The sequence below is a fragment of the Arvicanthis niloticus genome, chromosome 5, assembly GCF_011762505.2.
Source record: "Arvicanthis niloticus isolate mArvNil1 chromosome 5, mArvNil1.pat.X, whole genome shotgun sequence".
In the NCBI taxonomy this organism is placed as follows: domain Eukaryota; kingdom Metazoa; phylum Chordata; class Mammalia; order Rodentia; family Muridae; genus Arvicanthis; species Arvicanthis niloticus.
Window position 1 is genome coordinate 38,301,266 of NC_047662.1, and position 15,975 is coordinate 38,317,240.

At 45.8% G+C, this 15,975-nt stretch overlaps 1 protein-coding gene across 3 annotated transcripts in view; it reads right to left on the reverse strand.

The window, feature by feature from the left end:
• Positions 1-15,975, reverse strand: part of Trabd2b (TraB domain containing 2B) — a 265,876-nt gene that overhangs the window by 98,950 nt on the left and 150,951 nt on the right. The window lies entirely within an intron of this gene.

Sequence of the window (15,975 nt, forward strand, 5' to 3'; positions counted from 1 at the left end):
ATAGGGCCTTTCACAGAGGTAACAAGATAGGAGATGCAAACATAAAGGAATAAGGGAGACAAAAATCTCACTGCTCTCAAAAGATGAGGAAGAATTGGAAGCCAGAGCAGGAAGAGACCCGTAAGATCCTCTTTCTTGTCCACTCACTTCAGAGGTAGGAGTAAGGCCCAAGAATAAGGAGTGCAAAGGTCTCGTGTCTTCAGAAATATCTTCCTGCCTCTGACCTGGGAGCTCCACCCACATATCCCCTGGCTGATGCAGGCTCCTGAGGATGGGATGATGGAAGGAGATAAGCTCTTTCTAACAGAGCACTGAAGTCTGTGGCAGGGTCCAAGCTGTGGGGCTCAAGTTCACCATGAGCAGTCTGGAATGTGTCTAGGGCAGGCTGAGTATGAATATCAAAAGGAGACCAGCTCCCAAAGGAAGCAGACTCTGTTCAGAGTCAACAGAATGTCAGCATTCTGGGGAGACTAGTCCTCAGCCCAGTGGAGGCTGGAAATTCCTACTCTATGAGGACCTGTTCTCAATAGTCTCTCTCTCTCTCTCTCTCTCTCTCTCTCTCTCTCTCTCTCTCTCTCTCTCTCTCTTTCTCTCTCTCTCTTCTCCCCACCTCTGTCATATACACTGACTCTGTATATGTTGCTCATAAAACTTATAATTTCAACCTTCAGCTCAGGAGGCCAAAGTAAGTCACTCTGTCCTTGGGGATGTTACTGTACTTTCTCAATATCCCAAACTGTCTGACAGCCTGACCCTGAGCCCCAACAAAGACCCCAGCCAAATGTCCTGGCCTCTGGGTATGTGCCTGTCTCTTTATTCTTGTGATTCCTGCTGAGCTTTCTATTGGACCCTGTGCTACAGAAACAGTTAGCATATATTTACAGAATAAACATGCGAAGAAACCCAAGACAGACATGATGTTCCACAACTGAGAATCAAGGCTGTGGAAACCAAAAAGAAACAGCATTCCCTTTGCCCCACAGGGTTCCAGCCTTCTGAAGGGTGACTTTATAATTCCTACTGTGGCTGTAAAGAAGAGTCGGGAGGGAGATACGCCTGCTCTGTACTGCGTAGCCACATAACCTTGAAAAAGTTGTTCATCTTCCAAGCCTCAGTGCTGTCAACTCAAGTAAGGGGGAAAGCCCTCAGATCATAGGGCTGCTGGGAAAAATCAAATAAATGACTCATGGGAAAGGGCCATGTAAACTGTTACAGAGAACAACGTGATGTCATCGTTGCCATGATTAGGAGAGGATGAAGTAGAGATCCAGAGATGGGGCGTGCAAGCCTAGCAACCCTGGAAAGCTAACTATGGCTGTGGGCCACTGGTGTAGACTGACGAGCCTGATGCTCCCAGTCCTGGAGCATGGAATCATTAAGATAAAGGGCACAAGGCCAGTCTGGGAGCAGGGCTCTGTGTACAGCCATGGTGGGAATGGGCTAGGAGACCTTGGGACCTTAGGATCAGAACTAAAGAAAAAGGAGCTGCAGGTGCACTCAAGAAAGCCACAGCATGGCTTCCCAGAACCGTACTTTCAAATATTCTAGAAACGCCTCTGGTTCAAGACTTGCCCGTAAGTGCCAAAAGAGTTGAGAGGGTGGTGAGGCGGGGGCTGTCAGTGAGTGCTACCATTATTCAGAGACTGATGACAGCAACAGTACTCACTCATGTTTGTGATTACTTGTTAAATGTGCATGTAAGTGCCAACTACGTGCTGGCTCTGGTTTACAGGCTGGGCCACTCCTGCATTTATCCCTTCATTCACCAATCCAGTAATAACCAATGTTTACTGAACTCTCCTTAGGTGTCAGGTAGATCTAGTAGTGAGAGGGGCATATGTAACCCTGTTCATATTAAAGTATACTTGGGTGGGGGGGGGGGACAAAGAGAACATGTTGTAAGTCATGCTTACCAGAGGAAATGAAAGTAGGGGTGGAGAAAAATGTTGGGAGTGAGCAAGAGACTGTGGGTGGATCTGCATAGGCAACTGGAAAGAACTCTACAATATGGTGAAATATTAGTGGAAGCTCAAAGCACAAGAACTCAGCTGTAGCAAAGGATTTATGTGCTTTGCGAGATGAGAATTTTACTAGGAACCACCAATGTCCCCTTGGCTTTGATCCTTTATGAGAGACAGACATATTTGTGCATGTGTGTGTGTATCCACCCTTCCTCATTCCCTTTCCCTTCTTCTTCTCTTCCTTTCACAATGACAGTACCCTGTATTGGCTGGTGTCATGAAAACAGGGACTAATGGGCACTTCCTTGAAGGGATGCTGCAATCTCTATTGAAATGTGCATCCTTCTTGAGTGGCATTTCTATATGTTAGAGGCCTGCAACCATTAACCGAAGTGAAGTAATGTTTCTGGTAGAATAACTTATAGAACCTTCAAGTCACCTAAAAGTCAGAAATAGAGATGGGATAAAAAGATAGTCTTCTAGAAACAGACTGTGCGGCTATTAACGTGTTTGCAAACTGTGGTCAGGGAGTGAACTGCAAGGACACAATGGCATCTACTCAGAAGGGACCATATCACGGAAGGAGACTGACACAATGCAGCAAGACACATGCATAGCCCAGCTGGAATGTTAAGCCATGAAGGAACTGGGGCTGGAAAGATGGCTTGAAGGTTAAAAGCACTGACTGTTCTTCTAGGGGTCCTGAGTTCAATTCGCAGCAACCATATGGTGGCTCACAACCATCTGTAATGGGATCTGATGGCTTTTTCTGGTGTGTCTGAAGACAGATACAGTGTACTCATATACATAAAATAAATAAATAATTTTTTAAAAAAAACCCTAAAGGAACAAGAAACAGAAAACTCAGACCAAGTTATCTCTGAAGAACCAGGGCAGTGCAGAAGGGAAGCATACAGGTGTAGGTGAATTGGTGGGAAGATTTTAGTTCTTGGGGTCTACGGTAGCTCCACAGTTATTCCTTATATTCCTTACAAATAAAATGAACCAGCAAAGACAAAATAAAGTCTTCCATTGCATGCAGCAGATATGCTGACAAAATATTGGTTTCAATTACACACACACACACACACACACACACACACACACTCACCAAAGACAAATAAGAAAACTATATGCTGAAATAATAATGCAATAATGTTTATTCTTGAAATTTTTATATGTTTAGACTTCCCCATTTCCACAATAATTCATGCTAGCTATTTAACAAGAGAGAGAGAGAGAGAGAGAAAGTTAATTCTAAGGCCATCCACAAATCGTTCTCAGGAAAGAAAGGAATGGTAGAGTGTTGTGGTGGAGTGAAGTGTGCATCTTAAGAGCCAAGAAGTCAAAAGAAAGAAGGCACATATCCCACAGTCTCCTTCAACATCTGCCAAGGACTTGAGGACCTCACTGCATCCACCTTCCAACAGCGCCACCATGGGAGCTTGGAGGGCATCGAACATTCAAGCTACAGTGCCACCTTCCATATCCAGGACAGCGGAGTCTGCTTAGGTACATAGAGAAGTGAATTGATTAGTCAACCAACCAGTCTGTTTATCCTGCTTGGGTTAAGTTTTTTATTTTTTATTTTCTGAATGGAGAAACGATAGTTATCCTGTGGGGTAACTGAGGTTGTTTTAAGCCACCAGGTTAGGGGATCAGATTGTACCCAGCATGGGACACTGGTGAGGTCAGAAAGGGGCTATGGGAGGACAGAGGAGGGCGAGGTTGACCTTTGAACAGTGAAGAGGGTGAATGAGGAAAAACGTGTCCTGGGGATAAGTAACCCTACAGAGTCTTACCTGGGGCTGCCCTTCCCACAGTATGGAGCCACTGGCATAAAGACTGTCTGCTTCAAGGATCTAGCTAACAGCCTCTTGCTTCTCAAAATAAGCCAGAAGGGCTAGTCTGGACTTTCAAAGTAATAAGGATGACACCTAGGCCCACACTTATTATCCTTTCTTCCTATTTTCAATGTTTAGAACCCTGTTTGTTACCTTCCCTGATCCAGAAGCACTCAAGTGGGCAAGGGTTACTGAGAGAAAGAGGCACAGCATGGCCTTACATAGGTCAGGCTCAGGAGGTTGGACCTTGGCCCACAGGTCCTGTGGAGCCACAGAAGAGTCTGTGTGTTTTAGTGGCTAAAACCCATGCCACATAGCATGTGCTTCTTTGGCCAAGAATGCCTTTGGTTTTCCTCACTCTGCATGGTTTGGTAATATGCCTATGACAACTTGGGCTGGCCGGTTGTAGCAGCAGTGGTGGAGATGGGGTGAATGTCTAAGCATAACTCCTGGGTGTTGGTCTATACAGTAGTCTGGTAAGAAATGGAACTAGGAGATAGAGGCACATTCTTAGGTCAGGCTGCCCTTTTAGATTTTATGGGCCACTTGGTCCATATTTGTCTTCATACATCTGAGGACTCCAGGCTTCCCTAGGGGAAGGCTAAGGGTATTGAATGACAATTACACCAGCTACACTCTGTGGAGTGCTTAGAACACAGCTGAAGCTCTGCTAAGAACATTATACTCATTTTTTAAAAATATTAGGACACAGTACTGCTGATACTCTACCGCTATGAAACTGAGGCACAGAGAGACAACCTAAGGTTATGCTTTAGGGTGACTGAAGGAGAGACTATAACTTCCTGATTATGAAGCCATCCATGTGTGTCTTGGTGAGTATGTGCGCATGTGCATGCATGCATGCGTGTGTGCGTCTGTCTGTCTGTCTGTGCTGAGGCTGGCTGTATCATGGTCTGGCCGAACATCTGTACAGATGTCAGGAGTTAGGTGGGGCTTGGAGCCACATCTGACTTTGCCATGCTCTCTGCTATGGCTGCCATAGCAGTTCCACCTTGAATGCTCTGTATGCCTCTGCCCTCTGAAGCAGAAATAGTCCTGTTCCTCTCTTCAGGCAAGCAGACCAGCAGGCAGCACTGCTGGGGGTCTGGCTCAGTTTATTTTCGGCAACCAAGGAGGCCCTGTGGCATTTAATTAATTCCACTCCCACTGTAAACACCAATAAACACTGGGCTGCAGAGGCAGAAGCAGGTCTTGTCCAATCTCCCCTCCCCCTGCATGTTGCCGCCGTGTAAGGGCCTCACTGTGGTAAGCACGTGTGTGCCGAAGCGCCTGTTCCAAGGGTCTCAGGATCTTCCCTCAGGATATGTACCTAGAAATGGTCTCCTCATTCCTACTTTGGCCCTGTGGGGTCTGTCTCAGTCAAGCCTCATCAGCTACAGACTGATGAGAATCTTGGCAGGGAAGCAGGGGTCTCTGGTCTCCTCTCTATGCACTGGCCCATCTTCCTTGTAGGGTCAGTCTAACGGCTGTTTCAGACAATCTGTGACTTTGCCACAAACATGGAAGTGTTGGAGTCTGTAGCACTGAGCTGAGCACCGAGCAGAGAGCTCACGTGCAGAAGCAATCACCAACAATAGCCTTGACACTGTGGGTTCCGGTGCTGGCCCTACAGTGACAGGCTCCAGACTGTGTATTAATACATAAAGGGCAGCAGGGGTCACATAGATTTTTAGATTAGGTCATCAGGAAAAGGCCACGTGTAGGTTGAGGAAGGCAAGAGAGCCTAAGGAAGGAGGCTCCTGGGGTCAAAGCAGAAGTTGATTATCTGGGTGAGCAGGTAAGGGTCCACAGACCACAATCCACAGTGACCATGGGGATTGAGAAAAGGGTCTAGAAAAGCTGGTCATTCCAGGACTGTGCAGGCCCCCTATAGACACACTAATATATGACTTTGGGGGTGTCAATGACATGCTAAGCTTTCACCAAGAATGAGTGAGGGCTTTTTTTTTTTTTTTTTTTTTTTTTTTTTTTTTTTTTTTTTCAAATTTACAAATGACAAGTCACTCTAGTATCCTCACCACTTACGAGGATGTATCTGCCTCCTTACAGCATCCCTACAGCAGTCCGCCAGGCTGGAGTAGAGGAGAGGAAGGTTCAGACTGACATATCTGGCCCCAGCCTGTACCACATCAGAGCAACAGAATCAGGGTTGGACCCCAGGCCATTGCTCTCCCTGAGCCCTTACCCTTGACATTGCCTTGTTTTTTTTTTTTTTTTTTTTTTTTTTTTTTTTTTTTTTTTTTTTTTTTTTTTTTTTTTTTTTTTTTCTCAAAGTGCTGTTGTCTTAGCTTGTTTTCAATTGCTGTGAGAAAGACCTCGACCAAAAGCAATTTGAGCAAGAGAGATTTTAGTTGGCTTACACAGCCCTATTGTTCATCACTGAGGGAAGCAAGGCAGGAACTCAGGCAGGGCGGGAAGCTAGAGGAAGGAACTAAAGCCAAGACCAAGGAAGAATGCTGCCTACTGGCTTGCTCTCCATGGCTCGCTTAGCCTGCTTCTTATAGAACCCAGAAAAGGTCCCGGGCAGCAGTGACCACAGTCATTAATCAAGAAAGTGCTCTATAGGCATGTCACTGGGCCTGATAGAGGCACTTTCTCATTTGATGCTTCCTTTTCCCAGATGACTCTGGCTTGTATAAAGTTGAAAAAACAAACAAAAAACCCAAACAAAACAAAACTGATCTACCCAGAGCAATTGGTATACTAGGCTTGTGGTGAAGTTTGTTAATAGTTATGGTGATATGTGGGTCTACATTCTGCCCCCAGGCAGGGCATGGCCGCTGGAGAGGTAAAATGCAGGGAGCTTGATTGCACTTATCTGCTGGGCTTCAGAGAAGCTGAGACACCACTCTAGGAGTGGGAATACATAGTCTGAGATGTGGGAAAGCTGAAGGTGGGGTTCCCAGACCCCCAGACCCCTGATCATCCATGGAGTGCCACACAGAGGAATTGGAACAAAGTGTCCAGGGTCGTGGGCCAGAACTGGGCACTCCCAAACTCCTAGACATTTAGGCACTACTGAGTCACAAGGAGTCGAGGGCAGAGTCAGGGGTGTGGGCTGGGGACAGCGACTAGCCTGGGCTTGGGGAAATAGGGGCTCTGGCTTTGTTCACTGGTAAAGGTCCTTAGCTTGGTGACAGTATGGCTGGGAGCTCAGATAGACCTTCTATGGGAGATTTAGGCAGTGGCTCTGTAGACAAAGGCCTGCTCCATGCTCACCATGGTGGTTTTTGATGAAAGTGACAGTCTTTGGTTCCAAACTGTTCATCATGGAAAATGGAAGTATACTGTCCCAACTTCTCAGGGTGGACCAGAGATTAAATACCTTTTGCAGGGAGGAAGTTTATTGGTTAAACCCTCAGGGCCTCTAGGTACCTCATTAGCATGGAGAACTCTGTTCTGGACCTATGTGACCATGGACTATGTTTCCTTATGTGGGAAGTATGGCATGTGTTCCAGGTCAGGAATTTGTCAGGAGACAGTGAGGCACCTATGTCTCAAGTGCACACCCACCGAGTTTCACCCACCGAGGCCCCACAGGGCCTCAACCCACTCTACCCACCAAGCTGCCTGACATGGTTTACTGTCCCACAGTGATACTTTCAACTCTACTGAAACTCAAACCTGTTGATAAGAAGAGAGACACTAAGAGTCAAGAATAGAAAAGCTAACAGAGACAGGAGAAGACAGTGATGTGGGAAAATGTGACCTTGGGTCTGGAAGCCTAAGAGAGGGAAGGTTAAATCTTGGGGTTCCTTGTCTGTGATCCTGGAAGAACCAGGAATTTGAAGCCTTTGGTTGTATCCCATCACCAGGACATCTGGTTGGCTAATCAGACCCAGAATAAACAAATGCCTTAGGGCATATCTGGAGTCTTCACCCAAAGGAAACACATTTATAATCTTTGTTTTTCAACTACAGGAAGGCAGATACTCACAGGGGTGGTAAATGTAAAGCGACTGCTTCATCTCCACGATGTCCCACTTAGATGTGTGTCATTGGCTTAATTTGTATTTAGCAAGTTGATTGTACTGTTCATTTTAGTGAAAGTAAAAACTACACACAAACTATTTGGGAAGTGCACACATCATGCAACTGTCTTAGAGGCTCAGAAATGACTAAGTTAGCACTTCTCATTTCCTAGTTAGTTTGGAGAAGTTAATAAGCTTGAAGGTTTAGAAGAGACCACTGTGTCAGTCTCCCAGAGCTGGTAGGAGGATGCCCTATGACTAAGATTGACATCTCTGGATCAATGCTTGGGGGAGGGATTATATAATGCGAAGCTGCAGAAATGCCAGCTTCTTAATGTCCCATTGTAGAGTGATCTGCCAATAGTCTCTCTTAATCTTTTGTACCCCTGTAAGGTGACTTCCACAATCCTGCTAGAAATGAAAGTGGTCATGGATTTTCTACAGCCAGTGAGATGTGATCAGAAATGGTGCCAGTTGTTTCTGGGTGACTGTGGAATCAGACATCAAATCTGTCTTCTTTTCCTTTACCATTTTCTCCATAGTGGATGTTCTGAAGTTCATTGATGAAATGTGACATTCATATAGTACATGCAAAAAATAAGCCTTTGTCATTTGAAGCTGTTAAGAGTTTTAGGGGTTGTCATTTCAGCAATACACCCAACTATCTAAACATTTGCTTCCTGGGCCCACATGCCTGCTGGGGGTGCCCAGAGCCACACAGATGTCTGGCTTGTCTCAATCCCTCTAGATCAGTATGTTGTATACATCGCCTTCTTCACTTGACAGCCCCAGATAAGGTTCAAGAACTCTGTGGACTGGTCACTTCATCGCTCTGGCCTCAACTCTTGTCAGCTTTTGCTTCACTTTCTAAGCTCCATTCAGACCAAAGTTATTTCAGCTCTTCCAAGGAGCCATGCTTTACTCTTCTAGAGCTTTGCACATTTTGCTCTCATGCCTAAAATACTCCAAGGCCTGAATATCTCAATTTTCACCTTATCCTACCTCCTTCAGGAAGTGTTCCCTGACTCCCAGCCAAGGTATGGTGGCCACCTAGCAGTTAAAATCTTGACAGTTTACATCCCTGCATGGTGTCTATTTTGTTGGCTTACATTCAGTCCTCCTTCATGCTGTGCACTCCTTGAGAGCAAGGTCTTTGTCTCTTTTGTCCATTAGAATTGGCAGTTCCTGTCACGTGGGAACCGTGTCCATTCACTGAATGAGTGGACAGTGAGATCCTCCATATGTGTGCCCTCTGATGGAGGGAAGGAACAGTGTCTTAACAAAGCAGGACAGTTGCCATGCACAATCTACCCAAATCTCTGCTTGATGGGAAAAACAAGAGAGTGTGTGGTGATAAATGGAGTCCTTGAAAGTGCCTCAGTGGCCAGGACACTTGGAGGGCAGCAGCCTGGGCCTCCTGGGGAGCTAATGGTTTTCAGGAGCAGTTTGGGAGGGAGTCTTGCAGTAGTCGAAACAAAACTTAACCTTACCCGGCCCCTCTGTCCTGCGCGCTTGGCTGAGGTACTGCTCAAAGGAGCTTAATGAATTATTATGTCCACATTGCTTGCTGATAAATGACAGTCTCATGCTCCATTACCAAACGCTGGTTGTAATATTTAATCAAAGTCTAGTTTTATGCATCAGTTAGTTTTGCAAATAATATTTATGGGTCTGGAATGCCTTCAACCTTCAGGCATACAAGCCGAAGACGATCTTTGTTCTTCAGCTACCGGACAAGACTAGGGGAAAGTGAGAGAAAGAATTCAAGTGCGCTGTTTGCCAGGGTCAACGGCAGATCATCTGCTGATGTTAGAGATGTCAGGCTGGATATGAATCAGATCCCTCACACCCAGAACCATCCTCAGGTCCAAATCTGTGTCTTATTTATCATCCAACTCTAATTCAAATCCAGTTTGTTACTGAACTTACCCTCCTCCAGGGAGCTCTCCATGACCAACCTAGCCAGCCTGTCTTCTTAATGAGCCTTGCTCTGACTCACATAGGGCATTTATATGGCTTTGCATCTTGGGTGATTTTATCCTTACTACTCTTGTAAGCTTCCCTGGGGGGCAGGCAGAGGTTTCTACTCTCTTCTCTCTTCTCTCTACCTTCCCAAGCTGCTGGACACTTTGCTGGATTAATGAAAAGCACTGAGGTTAGAGATTAGAGCCTCTGGACTCCGTCCACAGAGGAACTCTAAATATTATCAGTCTACTTCTATGGCCCATTCACCAGTTCCTGCTCTTGTTCTCATGCTCCCTATCTCACTGACCACACCATCCCACATGCCTGGGAGTATCTGAGAATCCTTCCTCCACTTCTGTAGATCATTCATTCAACTATCTAGCATCTATCCATTTATCCATCCATCCACCATTCATTCTTCATTCTCACATTCATTTAACCACAAGTAACAACTGCCAAGTATTATATGCTTATTCAGTACTAGGGCCCAAGCTGGAATCTGGAGACAAACAGTAGTGAAGAAGCCAATATAATGTGGGATTTTGCTTTCCACAGAGTTGTCTATTTCTCCTGTCCACTCACAAAGAAGGTCATATTCTTGATCTGGAGCCTTCTCATCTCTACAGGCTCCTACCTGGTCCCCCGCCTCGAGCACAACATCTTAGTATAGATGCTGCAGAATGTTGAGTGGATGTCATAGGGAAGAGCAGAGAGCTCTGGGTGACAAATCAGGGGGGCTGTGTTACAGTGCCCCCATGAGAGCTGGGCTAGCCTTTCCCAGTGTTTCCCAAGGTAAAATGGGTGAAAGTATGTACCCCACTCTGGAATGATAGCTCACTGGGTGAAGGGAGGATCATAGATCAGATCCCCAGAACCCACATAAAAGTTGAATGGGCATGGTGGCCCACCTGCAGTTCCACACAGCAGGGGGAGGAGGGAAAGAATTCATGGCTAGCTAGACTAGATAAACTAATGAGTCCTGAGTTCAGTAAGAACCTGCCTGAAGGGGAAACTTAAGGGTTCTTTGGAAAGTTGGTTGGACTTTTTCCCCCCCACCCCCGGGGCAAACGTGAAGGAGTGTTGTTGTCCTGAAGTGGACACAGGTGAAGGACTAAAGCAGACTCGTGAAGGAATATTTAGCTAAAACACACAGGAAAGAGGATGTTCTGCTAAAGCAAGCATGTGAAAGGACACATGATGAAGGAGTCTTTGCTAACAACACACATGTATTGGTCCGCCTTACATTGCATAATTGAGCTGCATTTGTCAAGACTCCATAGAGAGAAACACATCACAAAACTTCTGGTGGTATGCTCCAGGTTTTTGTTTTGTTTTTTTTTTTGTTTTTGTTTTTGTTTTTTTTTTCTGCTTCCACGGACTAGGGCTGATTGGTAGAGTGATGTCAGCTGAGACAGGTGCGTGTGCTAAGGCAAGACACATGGAGGACACATGGTGTTTGGAGAGAATATAAATAGGACTCGGTGCACAGTGTGGGAGGCTAAGCTAGGCTTGTTTATAGAGTTAGCTGTGCAATGCTTGTGGGTCTCATGTCTTCAAGAGGCACAGTGGAGAACTCCTGGCATTCCTCCAGGTCCCTCCTGCTGACTTGTGCCAAGGCTGAGACCTGGGTGTTTCTGCTATGTCATGTCACCGCTGTTGCTAACCTGACTCTACCAAACTAGACTGCTGGTGTATCCATGATACGTCTGCAAGGGGATCGAGCTGCAGCTGCTAATCTATTAACTGAACTGCTGATTTCCAGACAACACAGACAGGAGTTGCTCTCAAGAACCTTTCTAAACAGGTCCACTTCCCCAGTATCCTTTCTTTTTCACTGCCTCTGGTGGGTGGTAGCCTAAAAAGTAGGTTAAAGTGTTTAAGAACCATCATTTTAAAAAGATTTTGAAAAAAATTAAAGTTGCCTCAGTATGTAAAGTGCAGGATAATAGAGGAAGACACTGGAGCCTACACACACACACATACACACACACACACACACACACACACACACTGGACATGCATATATCCATGCACAGCCCTTTAAAAACAACTCTATTCTACTGTGGAGGATCCTAAGTAGAAGAAGGAGCCAATTTTTAGCAGGTTGAGCCCCCTAATTGCATTAGCTCACCCCCTCCAAGTCTCAAATAGCAGCTCCTATTTCTTTTTATTTTCGTTATTTTTTTCCAAGATTTATTTTTGTGTATGTGTCTATGTGAGTAAATGCCATGTGTGTGGTAGGTACCCATGGAAGCCAGAAGAGGGCATTGGAATCTCTAGGACTAGAATTACAGTGAGTTACTTGAAATGGGTGCTGGGAATGGAATTTGCAGTCCTCTGGAAGATCAGCAAGCATTCTTAGTCATTGAGCCCTCTGTCCAGCCCCAGTAGTTGTGTTTTATGCTAGTCCCATTCTGCAACGTAGAATCTGGGGCTTTGATAGGCTAAATGGTTTGTCCAAGGTCATACACCTGCAGGTGTAGAAATGGAATTCTGTAGGTAAGACTGACTCTGGAGCATCCTGCCCCAGACAGGACATTAACCTTGGCATTCTATCTCTTTCTGATAGTGGTGAGGTGCACTCTTTATGACTAATAATTTTATCTGTGGCTTTGAGCGGAATAGAGCTTGGGAGTTGTGACTCAGTTTCTCCTAAATCAGGCCCAGGAGCTTTCTTATTTGGAGAGGTAATCAGACTCAAATCTCAGACCTTCTAAAATACTTTCAGCTCTGGGTAGCTTCAACTGACCAAAGCATTTGAACCAACTGCTAAATGCCACCCATGGCTTCCAGTCCAGTTGGGCTCTGAGAGAACTGCCTGCCTCCCATGGGTGCAGGAGAACAGTTAAAAAAAAAAACATGCCAATAGAGCAACAAGCTACGTTTCTGTCTCTTAGAGTCTTGAGCACCCCCTCCTCAAGCAGTCCTGGGTGCTCCTTGCCAGTCTCCTTTCTCATTAGGGTTTCTCTGACAACCTGAGGATTTACAATGTGAAATGTTTCCATTTCCCTGACAGTGATGCCTCTGCATCAAAGCACCCGGTGCCTGCCCTCTGAAGACTCGGATGAAGGTGACTTCGAGAGGGAGACGAATGAATCACTGGGCTGACGCCCATCCTTTCCTTTCCCTGTAATACATCTGTTTATTATTGAACAGGGGCTTGCACGGTTCTGTGATGAATGGCCTTCTCTTCCATAGTCCTGTCCCCAGACGGCTGGGAAGGCTGGAGCGTCTTCCAGGAGCATCTGCTTTTGATCTTTAGTCCTTTTAAATCTTGGGTTAAAATCTTAGTCTAGTCAGATGGGTCTACAAAGTAGCTCCTAGCAGTAAAGAATTAACCTTGGCATGACCATCTGGGTCCTCTCTAGAGGGACCACGGGATTCCCTTATTCAGTCTGAGAGTGAAGCAGGGCCTCTACCCAGAGGTGTCCCACTCAGTTCCCAAGATAGTTCTCATTTGCAGGTGCAGCACCCTAGGAATGCAGAGGTAAGGAATGGGGCTCAGGACATCCTTCCCACAAGGTGCTTGCTGCCCTCCACAACTGGGCCTGTGGCTCCCAGCCCAAAGCAATCAGATACCTGCCACTGTTCCCTCTTATCTCTATCCAGGTCTTCTCTGGAATGTCACTTCTTTGGGAAAATTGCTCTTGAGCATTTCCAAACTATGTGTGACAGTGACTACTACCTGTTCACCAAACCCATATCCTCTTCCTCTGGGGCAGGCAGTCTCCCTGGCAGGTGAACAAGGCCACATAACTCAAGCTGGCTTAGAGAATAGAAGTTGCTTCCAAGCCTGGCCCCTAAGGCCCTCTCTAGTATGATCCATGCTATTTTGCTGGGATCTCTGCTCAGGACTGGGCCTCTGGGATTTCCCTGGTCCACTACAAACACCATACTGGGGCTGTGAAGCCACTGAATGTGAATGTCTGTTGTCATGACAGTTAGTGTTGTCTAAAGCTTAGTCCCTGAGGCACCTAGTTCTCTAGCCCCTGCTCAGTATCTCTGATGTCATCTCATTCTCTGGAGTCAATAGCAGGACATCTGTCTCTTCCTTACACAGAGGAAAGAAGCCATGTCTCCTCTTCCCCATAGAAAATGTGAGCCTAATGTAGCACCTGGAACACAGAGAGAACCCAATGTACACCTACTGTGTGTTAGCCTAGGTATCACAGCTGCACTTCTGAGCTTCAGCTAACTGCCAAGGATGAAGTTGGGAGCCTGATTTAGAACTTGGGTCTGCCATACAGAAGCCAAGTACTTCTCTCCACATCGCTAAGCTTCAGTTGTTCTTAGTTGTCATTGGAACAGAGAGTGTTCTTACTTTCAGGGTTTAGGGAACACAGCCAGTGTCATGCTAACACCAAGAACTTGAACCTGAGAGGGTTAGGGACAGATAGGTCCTTAGAGGTGATAAATCCAGTGTGCATTATCTCTAGATTGATTGTGAAGGGCGTAAGGCCAGCATTACCAGGAGACCGTCAAAACAAGACCCTGAAAGGTTAAGCTACTAGGTCAAAAATACACAGCCACTAAGCCTTGGTGACTATAACTGAGGACATAGTGGGAAGACCACCCTCTAGGTCTCTGGAATCCTGGACTAGCATTTCCCCTGGATGAGGCTTCTCTGTCTCTGGGGCATGGCTATGAAGACACATAGTTCTACCAGCTAGGCAAGCTGGCACATGACCTTTACCCTCATTGGACCTTAGCTTTGTAAATTAAGAACACAAAATTCACTTCTGAATGTTTCTATAGTTGAAATGGATTAAAAATTTGTGAACATGCTTAGCACGGAGGTGCCCAAAAATTAAACCACCAGCCTCCTTGGTTCTCTGGGCTTCCACTACCCCACCCTTACTTTTCTTTTCTTTTAAAAGAAACTGTCTTGCATACTTTAGGTTGGCCTTCAAATTGCTTATGTAGTACAGCGTGACCTTGATTTCTTGAATGTTGTGATTAGGGGATTAGAGGAATGCTCTACCATATCTGGTTTATATGGTGTTAGAGACTGAGCCCAGAGCCTTGCACATACTAGGCAAGTGCTCTGCCAACTTGGCTACATCCCCTATAGGGTTTTATTTACCTGGATGTTATTAACTTGCTAAACGTTAAATAGCTGTGTCCCCTTTTCTCATCTTAGCAAAGTGTCCTTTGTGACTCAGTAGCCTGCTGTGATAGTCAAAGCAAGCATGGATGCCACTCTGACTTTCAGATTGTAAGCTCTGCTATATCGGTGAGTTGTTAGTAGCTGCTAGTAGTTTTAATAATAGTTTGGTAGCTATTTAAAGTGCTAGAAGGCCCAGCCACAGAGCTGGCTCATAGGATCAGTTGGGTAGCAATTACAGACATGCTGTGGAGAATATAATAGCAGGGAGGCTGATTAACATTTATCACTGCCTCTGATGTGGTAGTGGTAGTGGCTAGTGTGGTCCCTGAGGTGGCAGCTACTGTAGAACTGGCCATAGTGACAGGCTGGAGGCAGCAGCAATGACAGAAGCATCACTATACTGAAACCATACTGGCCCCTTGCTGTTTCTGTTCTCCTGGACAAAACCGATTTGGCTGTAGCTCATAATGAATACTAACAGTCCCGTGTGCCCAGAAGTGAGTGCCACTTTCTCAGGATACCATTGTGGGACTGTGTACTCACAAATGGACAAAGGGTCAGATGGCTTGCTGCTTCAAGCCTCTGGTCTGCCAAATGAACACCTCTAGGAGCCTTCAAGAGTCACTTAAGCAAAGCCATTTGTTCTTTCTTCCACTGTTCCTGAACACCCATTTAATAAGTATCTATTCAAGGCCTTCTTTTAATGGGTCTCGGAGAAGAACAAAATGATGTCTATCTGTGGAGGAGTCATGTGTACATCTTTGTTGTACAAAGTAGGCAAAGTAGGAAAGTAGGCAGCTCCAGGGATGATCTCACTCTCACCTGGACCAGCATGGAGTAATAAGTGGACCTCCTTCATCCAACAGATCGTTTTAGAGCTTTTCATAGAGAAGCACAGGAGACAGTGGTAAAAAGCTATTGTAAAATCCCAGTCCTGACTCAGTATGACCTTGGGCGAGGTGCTTAATCTCTGCTTTGGCTTCTTCAACTGCAGAATGAGGATATTCATAGTACTCACAGCCTGCTGGGTTTCTGTGAAATCTACAGGGATTATTACTGTCAGAGGTGTGGTTAGTGCTGAGTGCACATAGCAACACCATGGAAAT